The 12,729-nt window shown below is 45.1% G+C and overlaps 1 protein-coding gene and 1 non-coding gene across 3 annotated transcripts in view; one reads left to right on the plus strand and one right to left on the minus strand.

Moving 5' to 3' along the window:
- FCHSD2 (FCH and double SH3 domains 2) overlaps positions 1-12,729 on the minus strand; it is a 136,365-nt gene that overhangs the window by 71,683 nt on the left and 51,953 nt on the right. The gene's annotated exons all lie outside the window — the stretch shown is intronic.
- Positions 7,573-7,644, plus strand: TRNAP-AGG (transfer RNA proline (anticodon AGG)). Its single transcript has one exon. It is a non-coding gene; the product is annotated as a tRNA-Pro (tRNA).

Here is a 12,729-nt window from a genome sequence, read left to right on the forward strand (position 1 = left end):
GTGCAATTCAGCAGTGTCAGGCTCTACAACAGCAGGAGCAATCAGTTTTATATATTTATACATATATATAACATATATACAATATATATTTTATATTTATATATTTATATATCCATATACATTATGCATTTTTCACTATTCACTATTGAATATTCACCATTCCCTATATTCACAATATTCACTATTGTGGTTGCATATGGATGGAAAATTGTCTTATTTCATTACTGCTGGTTCTTCATAAGTCAAATTGAGTTGCTTTAAGACTTTCTTTTACATCAGAAAACCTGCAGTTTGTCTAATATCAGATTATTTTTAAAATGGCATGAGAGTAAGAATGGCTGAGAATGAGAACAAAGTGCCATACACGGTGAATCCTCAAAAAAAAAAAAGAAGAAAAACCCCACACAAGGAAGCCATATGAAATTTTTGAATCTTGAAGAACACTTCTACTAGAAAAATTCAAAACCCTATGTCCTACAGCACCTCCCTTGATGCTTTCAGGTTCTTCTCCATTAATAAGACTCCAAAATAATTAGTAAGACTCCAAGCGAGTCACACTAGTCAGTGATTCTGGCTCACCGCAACTGCAAGATGCTTCTCGACAGCGACCCTCAGGCAGCTTTAGCAATCATCTAGATGTTTTTCCACAAGCCTGAGGAGCAATGTGAAACACATTTTGTAGGGTTTACCATCTCCTCAAACCCTCGTGGGGGAGAGGACACGGCAGAGCCACGCAGTCTGCGTGCTGCTCCCCAGCGCAGGCGAATGAGTCAGTGTCAATATTGAGTCCCAAAATAAGACGCTGCGTGTTCACAGCAACTGCTTGAAGTGGCATTTTATTTACTAGGGCTAGAGTCAATAAAACCTGCAATGATTTAATGAGAACGAACTCTGTTTGGGACGGAAGCAGTTCGGGGCTTCCACGCAGGAGGGGACCTCAGGCAACGAGACCAGGACTGAAGAGCTGCTGCAGAGCAAATAAAAATGAGAATAAATGTTGAAAAAAACACAACACGGGCAGCACGTGGACTTCTACAGCACATCCTAGTACTTCCTAAGGGCACAGATATGCCGGGACTGTTTGTCTGCATTGCCTTGAATCCTTTAATTGCCTTTAAAGGATCGATAACGTGGGTTTAGGAGGCCTGCAGCAGCAATTTGAAGCTCCCTAGGAGTATTAAAGGAGGCTGATGTAAAGGTGCAGATCTAACAGCAACGTGTCCCCTTTGTGTTTGCAGTCTGGGGTGCTCCTTCCCGTTGTTATACAACTCCTGGACAAGAAAACACCGAGTTTGCCACCAACACAACTCATCCTCACATTCGTAATCTCTTTCCAAGCCGCTCCATGCCCTCGTTTTTTGATATTCGAAACATGACAAGGTGGCAAGGGAAAAAAAAAGGGAAAAGCTGAAAAATTAATTTACAGCAGTGAAATATCCTCTGGCAGTCACAACGAACATCACTCATGGCACTCGCAGTGGGGCTTCGCCACATAAAGGTCAACTCTCGTGTCCTTCATGGGGTTTGTTTGTTTTTTACATTGAAGTTAAAAGCTAAAGCCGTTACTTCACTGGAAGTAATTCTAATTCTTCCCCAAACAGCAGTGAAATGTGGGGTCTCATCCCAACGCCTAGCTATTTTTGACTCAAATGTGCCTTGTATCACTCACTCCAATTCCAAGCATATTGTAGAGTTGGTAAAACAGAACATTACTTGTTCCATCTCTTTTTACAACACCTTTTTTTGGTGTTTCAAGACTTCCTGATACTCTAGACAAAGCACGTCCCTATTTCTTCAAGTACATTTTTCAGTCTTAATTTGTAACCTGGTTACTTTCCTTGCCCTTGATTTTCATTGCTCTACGCTGGTCTCTCTTGAGTTGGGCCAAATCTTCCTCGAAAGGTAGGAGCCAACACTTGAAAGACCTTCCTCTGATTTTTGAGGCTGATTTTGAATTTCCAGCACTGCTGGTAGACCCACTTGCCACCATTCCTGGGTCAGCATCAATAAATTTAATAGCATGAATCCCACTCCATACACAAATGACAACGATGAAAAATACTCGAGTAGGGACAGACTCTATGAAGCTTCATTCATTTTAACAAAAAAACAGCACAAACAACTATTTGAGATCTACATGATTTGCCAAATGGCTTTTATCACCCTTTTGTGGTTTTATCCATACCACATTTCCCTAGCATGCGTGTTGGACCACCACAAGGATCAGCAAGCTCCCCAAAGTCAAGGCATCCAGCACCTTCCCTATTTAAGAACGTTAATCTGTACAGAAAAGAAAGAAAAAAGTAGTAAGAAAAAAAGCGTATGCCCAACTATCATGAATCTGTTTTTCTTAACACTTCCATTTGTTGCTCCAAAGCTTTTCTAGGAACTTCAACCAACCGAAGTGATGCATAACTTCAAAACTCATAGATTCATGGAACCATTAGGGTTGGAAAAGAGCTCCAAAACCATCCCTGGTCCAACCATCCCCATACTACCAATGTCACCCGCCAAACCATGTCCCTGAGCACCAACTCCTCAGCCTTGTGGAAGAGGGAGCGCTACCAAGCTGAGCTTTCCAAGCCAACACTCGCAGCTTTAACGGGGCAAGCGACCTGATGCTGAATGCTCTGCAGCCAAGCTGACTGGACCCAGAGCCAATTCGTGTTTATTTATCAAAATCGCCTCTAATCTATTGTATTCCTGACCTTATATCAAGCCAAGATCTCTGTGAAATAATACAACAACTCGGGGATTAATAGCAGTCAATCTACCTGCGATGCTCTAGTTCACCTGGCAATAAATAAATGTTGGAAGTTTCTCTACCTGCATATATCCATTATTAGGAGCACCCTAACAGGCTATTTCAATAAAAATTAAGTGATAAAATCGTGTCCTAGCAGGCTTCCAACTGTTTGCTTTCTCTCTGTCTTCAGCTCCCAAATTCCAAGAATATACAACCCATGCCGTACCAACGCCGCAAGGCAGTAGTTGCAACGCTTCTCCAATATTGTTCAGTCCAAAGGGAGGGTTTTCTCTGCACAAGATGCACATGCAGCAACAGAAAATATCAACATTTACACTTCCAGACACATGTAGGAGAGGCTGGGAAAATCTAACTCGATCTTCCTGCCCATGAGCTTATGCTGCCTTCCGAGCGAGTCTCTTGAAAGAAGAGGGTTTGAGAAAACCCGAACAAATGCTACCTTTACGATGAGGCACCGTGTCCGTAACTAAACAGCTCATAACCCTGAGAAAGTTAAAAATTAGAATAAAACTAGCTAAAAAATGATCAAGCTAAGCATTCATCTGTGGAAGTCATTTTTTCTTTCTAAATTACACACTTCAAATCGCTAAACTAGAAGTACGTTGCCATTCAGAAACATTCCCGGCTATTTTTAAGGCCTTTTTCTAAAAACGTCTAGGTTGATGCAAAACTTACTGCATGGTCCAGTGAGATTTCGATGTGGTTTTCCTCCTGCATCCACTGCCATGCAGAGGTAGGGCTGATAGACCAAGAGCCACCAGGAGCTCCAACACGCCGAGCAAGCTGCCATCCCCCCTCGCCAAGACCACAAACCCAACAGGCTGAACAAAATTACCCCCCAGTCCTCAAATTTGAAATGAGTGAAACCACTAAATTATTTTTTTTTAGTCTTCCAAACACAAGGATTGTCTTAAAGGAGCTTGTGTTTAGACTACAGGCAGTTACTCTTCCCTATACTTGTACTAACTTTGTCTAGATTGAGAAGTTCTTCAAAAACCTAAATGGAGAGTCCTTTTTCGTAGCTGCCTTCCTTACGGTCCCTATGAAATTGTCAGAAGAACCTCAGATTATCTCTAAGAAGTTGTGAAGGCTCCAGAATAGCACCTGTATGTGTGGCTGATGTCAGATTAACAGCTCTGCAGAAGAAATTGGTTTGCATCTTGGTCAAAAGCCTGTGTTTCTGGAGCAAATCCCCACTCCTAGCAGATTGAGCAAAGTCCTGTGGAGTGTTTTTGAATGGCTTTGCAAAGTTTTGTGTAAGGCAGATGTTTTTACCCTAGCACCACAATGGACAGTAAAGCTTTTAGCAGTGTTCATTCTGTAATTTTAGGGAATCTAAGAATTGAGGTTGCCCAAAGCCCCATCCATGTCCCGATGCAAAAGACAGCCTCCAAAATCCATTTAGCAGTCCATGAACATTCAGCATGGAGAAACGCAGAATCAATTAGGTTGGAAAAGACCTTCAAGATCATCAACCATCAATCCAACCATCCACCTGACCTACCGAGTGCCGTCACCAGACCACGCATCTCTTAAATGCCTGCAGGGATGGGGACTCCTCCACTGCCCTGGGCAGCCAAGCCCCGCGCTTGAGTGATGAGGATTTTTTGATGGATGAACCAAGAGCATGAAGTCACTGCTAACCACCTCTTTTTTCTGTATGTACAGGTCTGGTTGCTAGCGTTATTTCAACACAAAGCTTCTCAACCTGCCACAGAGCTCCGGAACAGCAGGACGCGGCATCTTCAGCTGTGCAAAATAAAATCAAACACCGCATGTAAAAGTGAGTGTAAAAAATCGGTCGTACTTTTCACTCAGAAGAGCAACTTTCACACTTAGTGGACCCACCAGTCTCCTCTTGAGCACCTCATCTGAGCAAGTACAGCCTGGGAAGGAGGCAAGGGGATGGGACAAATCTTTCCTCACCATCATTTTCTGCTGTTTTAAGAGATATAAACCAAAAGCACAAAGAGCTCCTGTTATTTAACATGAGTTTGAAGGTGCACGATGCAGGGTTTGAAGCAATGCTGGTGTCGGGTGGAAATATTTCTCTTCCCTGCATAACCTTCTGTTATAACGCCTGAGAAATACCACCTGAAGCCCTAGGGGCTCCTGAAATGCTGGCTGCCTCCCTCCTCTGCACTCGAGGGGCAGCTTCATGCTGCTGGAGAGAAAAGCATCGCGATCGAGTTGCTGTGGGAAAGAGCAAAGCGTCACTGATGACCGAAAACCCAACAGCTTCTCGTATTCTCACCTTCCCTGTGCTTATCTCCACGAGTTCCTTTCTGCAGAGTGAGACCACAACCTGGCACTTCCTAGTTTTGTCCCGTGTGAGGATTCGGTGTATTTTTCAATTCCTAATTTCCTGTAATTCACTTCTCGGGCGGCTGACGAAGTGTGGCACTCAGCTTCACCTCCCGCAACGTTTCTGTCTGGGGGAGGGATGCGGCCACGTCCCCCCCAAAAAACAGGAGGCTGGACAGGATCCCGTAGGCACAGACTGAAGTGGGGCGTGAGGAATGATGCTATAACCACCTCACCTGCCTGATGGAGGAGAGAAAAGCCTCATCATGCTGCCAGCAAAACGCCTCCAAAGGCATCGGTCTGCACCAGCGGGCAGCTGCCCCGCACCAACGCCTTCAACACCGCCACCAGAATCGCTGTTGGGTTCACATCATTTGTTAAAGAAAGTAGCAAAAAGGTTAAAGCAGTTTTGTACACCCCAAATATTATAACCCATCCACACAGCTCTCCCACCCACGGTAATTTCAGTCTGTCATGATCCACGCGGCTTTCTTTTTTTTTTTCCATCTAAAAAAGGAAACGCTTTCTTCACCAAAAAAAAATAACATATTTATAATCTAACCAAAACCTTTTTAGAAGAGACTGGTCAAGCGATGCTGCCAGCAACCCTTACCCGTGCCTTGTTTGGGAAGGAACCTGCAAAATCCAAATTTTTGCTTGCAAACTGTGCCGGCTGCCTGATGGCAGGGAAGCGGTGGAGAAGAGGACAAACCCATTCTTGCAGCACGAGCAGGTTCAAGTGTGGTTTTTTGGAAGCAAATCTGTGGTATTGTCAATCCTAGGATATTTTCTGGGAGGTGAAAATAAGCCTGACTCATGTGGATGCAGAGAAAAAATAAGCAAAAAAGAGAACTGCACAAGAATAAAAACTGAAACACCGGAGGGGACATGAAAAATATGACAAGCCACAATAAACCTCATCTTCCCTAATACACATATTTTCTTCCATTATTACACTAAAGTGCAGAAAGATGCTAAAAGATTGTAAAATAAAGGCTGGAAACTTCATGGAAAGAGGATGACAAAACTACACACTGGTAAAGTCATCCACAGGGAGAAATTAAGCAACAATGAAAACGGACTCATTAGCAGAACGTACAGATTGCAACACAGGGAATTTTAAGAAAATTGTTGGAAAATACATATGATAGCTAACGTAGCGTGTTTGTCGGGGAAGTTCAGCTAGGGAAAATTCCATTTTACTTCCACTTGATCACAAGGTTACAGAACACGTGTGGCTGAATCTCATTGTGACAAAACACAGAGTTTCAGGATGAAATTAAATAAGTGGAAAATTCAAATTAAAACTTTAAAAGCCTGCAAGCGCAGCATCGCAGAAAGATGAAAATATTCTAATAACTGCACTTACTGTTTCAGACCACAACTAAAATGCAGAATTATGAACTAAGCAGTGTAAGAACCTAACCAAAATTAAACTCATCAATCTTTAGTTAATTTAAAGACATGTGATGTATATAGAAAGAGCGTAAAATTAAGAACAATAGTTTAAGAGACTCAGGCCAGGAGACAGAGGCAGTGATAATACCTGTTAAACTAAATATTTATATTAGCAAATACAGCTGATTTGCACCAAAGTCAGCAATTACAAAGTAAAGAAAGTGAATGCACAGCACTCAGCAAGTGAAATTATCTGACACGTTGATTAACAACCCTCACAGCTATCAGGCTGTAGGGGCATGCAGACAGCTTATGGCAGCCCAAAGACTTCTCTCAGTCCTCAAAGCACTTCTTGTGGTTTGGGAATTACCAGCAACCTAAGTGAGCTGTATTGGGTAGCTGAAAAGCTGCTCAGTTCATAGAATCATTAAGGTTGGAGAAGCCCTCCAGGATCACCTGCTCCAACTACCCCCTACCACCAATGTCACCACCAAGCCCTGTCCCCAAGCACCACGTCCAACCTCTCCTTGAACACCCCCAGGGACGGGGACTCCCCCACCTCCCTGGGCAACCCGTCCCAAGGCCTGAGCGCTCTTGCTGAGCAGAAATGGCTCCTCATTGCCAACCTGAGCCTCCCCTGGCACAACTTGAGGCAACAAGCACAGCTACACCCAGCCCATGCAGGGCAGGCCGTGTTTTGTCCCACAGACCTCTTTTCCTTCACCAGCAGAGCTGTCACAGAGCTGCCACTCGGCGTGCTCGCCGTCTGAACCCGGCACAAGAAACCTCCTGGATATCTTACTCCTAAAAAAGCCGTTTTCCTCCCCAAACGGCGCCCCTCAAGGTGGGCTGCGCGCAGCTGGGCAGGGAGGTGCTCACACAAGGAGCCCATCCTGCTGTGCTGGGGATTTCTGTTTCGGTGGGGATGGAGGAGGCAGCCCAGGGATGTGGGCCAAAGGCCGGGCTGGTGTCAGCTTTCCCAGCCAGCGCCGGCCTCCGGGAGAGCCTCAGCCCTGTGGGCAGCGAGGTCCCAGCCCCGCACCACACATCCCACACGGGCACCCGGGGCTGGGTCCTCAGCTGCCTCAGCACCCCAAACGTGGGGCTCGTTGGTCTAGGGGTATGATTCTCGCTTAGGGTGCGAGAGGTCCCGGGTTCAAATCCCGGACGAGCCCTTCTCTTTTAGGACATCAAGGCCAACGGTGTCTGAAGTGCTCGTCCCCCTGGGCTCTGCTCTGCTGAGGCCGCCCCTCGAGTGTTGGGTTCAGCTTTGGGCCCCTCACTCCCAGAAGGACATCGAGGCCCCAGAGCCTCTGCTCACAGGGAAGCAGGGCCAGGAGCAGAGGGAACGGCCTCGAGTTGTGCCAGGGGAGGCTCAGGTTGGCAATGAGGAGCCATTTCTGCTCAGCAAGAGCGGTCAGGCCTTGGGACGGGTTGCCCAGGGAGGTGGGGGAGTCCCCGTCCCTGGGGGTGTTCAAGGAGAGGTTGGACGTGGTGCTTGGGGACAGGGCTTGGTGGTGACACTGGTGGTAGGACCAGATGATTTTGGAGGGCTTTTCCAACCCTGATGCTTCTGGGATTCAGCAGTTGAACAGCACTCACTTCCAAGCCCTCTCCCAACTTACTTTCCTCTGGCTAACCCCACAGCCACAGTGGAGGCAAGGTTTGCCACCACCCGTCAACCCAGGTTGTGCACAGATCAGTAAAGGAATTAACTGGGCTGAAAGGGCTGCTTCAGCCAGGAAATGTTACCTGTGGAGCAATATTTCAGTAAGAATGTACTAGAAGTGTCATTACGAATGGTAAACATGACAGAGATGATCACCCACAACTTTTTAACAACAAATGAAGAGGATTCGCCTTGGCTGGACTTCCATCCAAGTGGTTTTTCTGAAGAATCTCCGTTCATGTAAGGAGGTCACAGAATCACAAAATGCTTTGGAAATGGTTGGAATGGACCTTAAAGTCCAATCTAATTCCAACCCCTGCCATGAGAGATGCCTGCCCGCAGCCCAGGCTGCCCCAAACCCCATCCAGCCTGGCCCCAAGGCTGGGAGATCCCACTGGAGATAACAACCAGCCTGGCTGTGTCCTGCAGGGAAATACAAGAGAACCAAAGAAGCTCCAAAAATATAATTTCAGGAGAAACGTTGCCAAGGACAAATAAATGTTTCCAGTCCCTAGTCTGCTGTGACAGCTGATCTGCAGGCTGGTATGAGCAGATAAACTGGGTTCACAGGCCTTTAAGAATGAAAAAAATAAGAAAATGCAAGTATTGATTCCTTTCCTTAACTCCAAACTTCGTTACGTTATCAGTAGGAGCAACGCTCTGTGGATTACCTAGGTCAGCTCAAATTTTTGCAATTTGTGTTTTTTTTTTAACGCCAGCAGAAGTTTCTTCAAGCTTTCCAGCTGAGATAAGGCGAGAAATGACATTACCAAGAACCTTTAACCCATGGTTTGCTGCTCCAGTAGTTCATGGCTGAGATGCCACCACTGAAACTCTCAACGTTCATACCCCAAGATGCCAGAATAGAGCCAATGTTTCCCAAGGCTTCCTAAAAAAAATGAATTTTCCACTCTTGGGCTGAATATAAAAAGCAGCCTTGGCAACCCAGCTTGCTGCTCCTCTCGTGTTGGTGGCTGCCCCTGCCATGGCAGCAGCACGGGCAGTGGGGCTGTGTCCACAATAAAAAAAGCATACAAACAAAAACCCAAAACAACCCGAAAAAGGACAAAAAAACCTCCACGGCCCAGGATACAGGTGCTAAAGCACTCATTAAGCGCAATATCCGTCTACTAAAAATTGTTTTTTTCTCTGAAGTTATAACGCAAGCCAAATCTTGGAAGAGCTGCCAAGAGAACCCGAGTTCAACTCAGCTTGACTTCATTCACATAAAACCCCCTCCTTCCTGCTCATTTACAAAAGAAGTAGACAGGAACAATTGAGAAAAAAAACATCGAGCTCATCTCCGCACAGAAAAAACGGCTCAAAAAAAAGGGAAAATTGGTGCTCAGGCAGCTACAGCACGACCCCGTCCCATCTCATGTGGAAATTTCACTTTTACTTGACATTTTTGGGCATTGTTTTCTGCTTTCTGAACGGGTCCTGTGGTTAGTTTTACATCGCCGGGCACCTGTAGCACCTGACTTTGCTGGTTTTGAAAAATCTTTGATTTTTTGGCTAATTCCCAAGTCTGCTTCCAAGGCAGGTCAAAGAGAAAGGAAGCAGGCAGGACTGAAATCAGTCTGTAAAATCACTCCAGGACTGTCTGCATCAACCTCACCTGGGCTCAAAGTCGATTCTAAACAATCAAAGTTAATCTTGTTTACCTGAATATTTACTAATGGCCAACAGACACGAACGAGTCTACTCGTGCATGAATAAAACAAACCAGCGAGGTCTGAACTTACCACAAACGGGACATTTAAAAGTCTATGACGGTAAGAAAAAACGCTCTTTTTTAACTTAAAATTGTCTGAGCAGAGGACTGAAATGAGGTAGTTGGAAACATTATTTCATGGACACTCACACCAGCAGCAGAGAGCACCCCGGACTCTTGGAGAAGCCAATTTATTGCAAGGTTCTTCTTCGGCGATACATGGAAGTTCCCAATGATATTTTCAAAGCATTAATTTAAGAGATATTGATAGATATTGCCTCGGATTTTTCTACGTGGGTTCCTGTGGTGCCTGGGAGCACCACGACACCCTGAACGGGTCCAAACTCTGCAACATCAGGGGCAGAAAAAACAAATGCAGTGACAAGACAGCAAGCTTAAGACAAGAATTATATCCTTGGATTTATCTCATGTCAACCACAGTGTGCAGGAGAGAATACAACAGCATTGATCTCATCAGTGCCCATCAGCAGCACATTACCTGACATCTGGGATCACGCAGCGGTTACGGGAACTTACAGTAATTCACGTTTCGGGATGTTCAGCCCTCACGTACTCAAAGTCAAATCTTGCTGACTGCTTAATATCACTTTTTTTTCGCTCTTAGTGGCAGCTTTTCCTTTCCAAAGATTAGCAGCTACTATTTTTAAAAAAGATAAAGGGATTTAGTAAAAAGCATGCAGCTTCCAGAAGGGTACTTTAGGAGCAGCCTCATGCAAGGATGCCTAAAAAACCACAAATTGTTCCTGCTGATAACGCACACGATGCCCAAGAGCTGGAGGGATGGGGAAAGAGTGCTTGAGAAGATGTGGCTGCCAGCACCGTACGACTTCAGATGCTGTCTTCACCGCTAAAAAGGCATTCAGGAGACTTTCAGGGTGTAATCATGATAAGAGAGCCATAAAATTAGGGTTACCGTGCAACAGGGACACGGCAGCGACTGTCTACGTGCGTGGCGTTACCTGCAGCAACTACTAGAGTGGTGTCACTGCTGATTTAGCAGGTGTTTAAAAAGTAATTGCTCGAGGGCAGCAAGTTAACCTGTAGGAAAAAAAACAACACAAGGAAATAGAAATACTCCAGTCTTTAAACTAGAAATGGTGTTTTCCAGAGAGTGCTGTTAAATAGTTTGGGAAGGGGGATGAGGAGAAGCTCTGCTGGAACTCAGCTGTGGAGGTTCAAAGTTTTTAGGGGAAAAAAATCTAGCAGATTTAACACTGATACTGCAAGATGCACTGTGCAAAAATACCAGCCCCCCCAAAGGGGAAAGGCCTTGGAAAATGAAAGATGAGTTGAGGGCAAAAACGGAACAGAAAGAATGAAGTAAAGGAAGGTGAATTTACTGGGTAATTCTGGAAACCAGGAGCCTGTTCAGAACTGAATCCAAAGCTACATGACTGAAACCACAGCTTGATGTAGAGCTGAGATGTGCTTTTGGGCTAAAGCAGTCACCAGAAATGATTTCACAATAATCCAAATAATCTCTACGAACAACCGCTCATATAAACACCAGCTATACAATATTTCATTGCTTTCCTCCCTTTTTTTTTTTTAAATTATTTTTTTTAATGTAATATTGACTTTAAGGTTACCAAACAGGCAGCCGAACGACCTCCCAGAGCCACGAGCAAATTCAGCTGGAAGGAACTGAACAAGGTTTGCCAAAAAATACCGTGATGTTCATGTCCTGCTTCGCGTGGGTTTTTTATGTATTCACCATAGGCTGTCGCTCGGAGAGATGCGAGCGACCTGCTCTCCACACAGAGCAGCACAAAGCGCTAATTAACAGATGACAAAGTCATCTGCTTCTGTATTCCCCACCACTCCTCAAAGGAAAAGCATCTCGAACCCAAACGTAGGCTTCGTGGAAAAAGCCCCGAAAGGTTAAACAAAAACCTCTTCAGTCAAAACGCTTACAAGCCTTAAGACAGCAAGCTATAAATTATTAAGTAGCTTGTCTAATTGCTTCATGATGGCATCCAAGGCCTCCAGTTCCCCCTACCCCCACGTCCCAAGACGCAATTCCAGCTGGATGCACTTTCAACACAGACCATTATTCACCGGGGTCCGCGCTGATGTTAAAATGAGGTACCAGGGGTCAGGCTCGCAGCAATAAAACAAAGAGCAGGATTCCCATGCCCGCAGCACATCCTAAACTGAGTGGCTCCATCAGCAAGCTGGCAACTGGAAAACCTTGGAAACCTCAGCGATAAGTGATGGAGAAAGGAGTTGGATTATACCAGACCCTCAGATTTTACCCCAAATTGAGCCGTGTTTGGGGAACAGCTCCGCTAAACGCTGCTCGGAGCCACGTCTGCACATCAGAAGCTTAAAGCGAGGATTCGGGGACTTCCAGTCAAAGGACAAGAGAAATGAAAGAGAAATCAACCACCAGTCATTATGAAAAATACACGCAAAGCAGAAAGAACTGCAGGTTAAAAAAAAATCATACCCGGTTCATCAGCATGCGGGTTTTGCAGCTCACTGATTTATTAGTTTTTAAACAGCACGGGCAGAGAGAGCACACACTGCACCGCTTGGAGTGTGCAAGCACACTTTGCAGCTCAAGCAAAACATTTTTTTATTTAAAAAAAGGGCAGTAGTGAGTAACAGGCTTCATAATTTTGAATTATACATTAAGAAGCCATCCACAGAAAATGTGCGGAGATGTTAACTGCTGAAGCAGGAGGCTTGGCTTGAAACTTCTCGTCTTGAGTTTGCAGCCGTTAAATATTCATTGTTTCCTGCCCAGCGTCTTTCGCTTTAACGCAATTATTTGTCATTATAGTGAAGTGCAGCTGAATGCTTTTCATGTTCTCTCCTGGACACGGCAGCGGGTAAGCTGGCAGACCTCAGGCT

This window comes from Anas platyrhynchos, chromosome 1 (assembly GCF_047663525.1).
Source record: "Anas platyrhynchos isolate ZD024472 breed Pekin duck chromosome 1, IASCAAS_PekinDuck_T2T, whole genome shotgun sequence".
Lineage (NCBI taxonomy): Eukaryota > Metazoa > Chordata > Aves > Anseriformes > Anatidae > Anas > Anas platyrhynchos.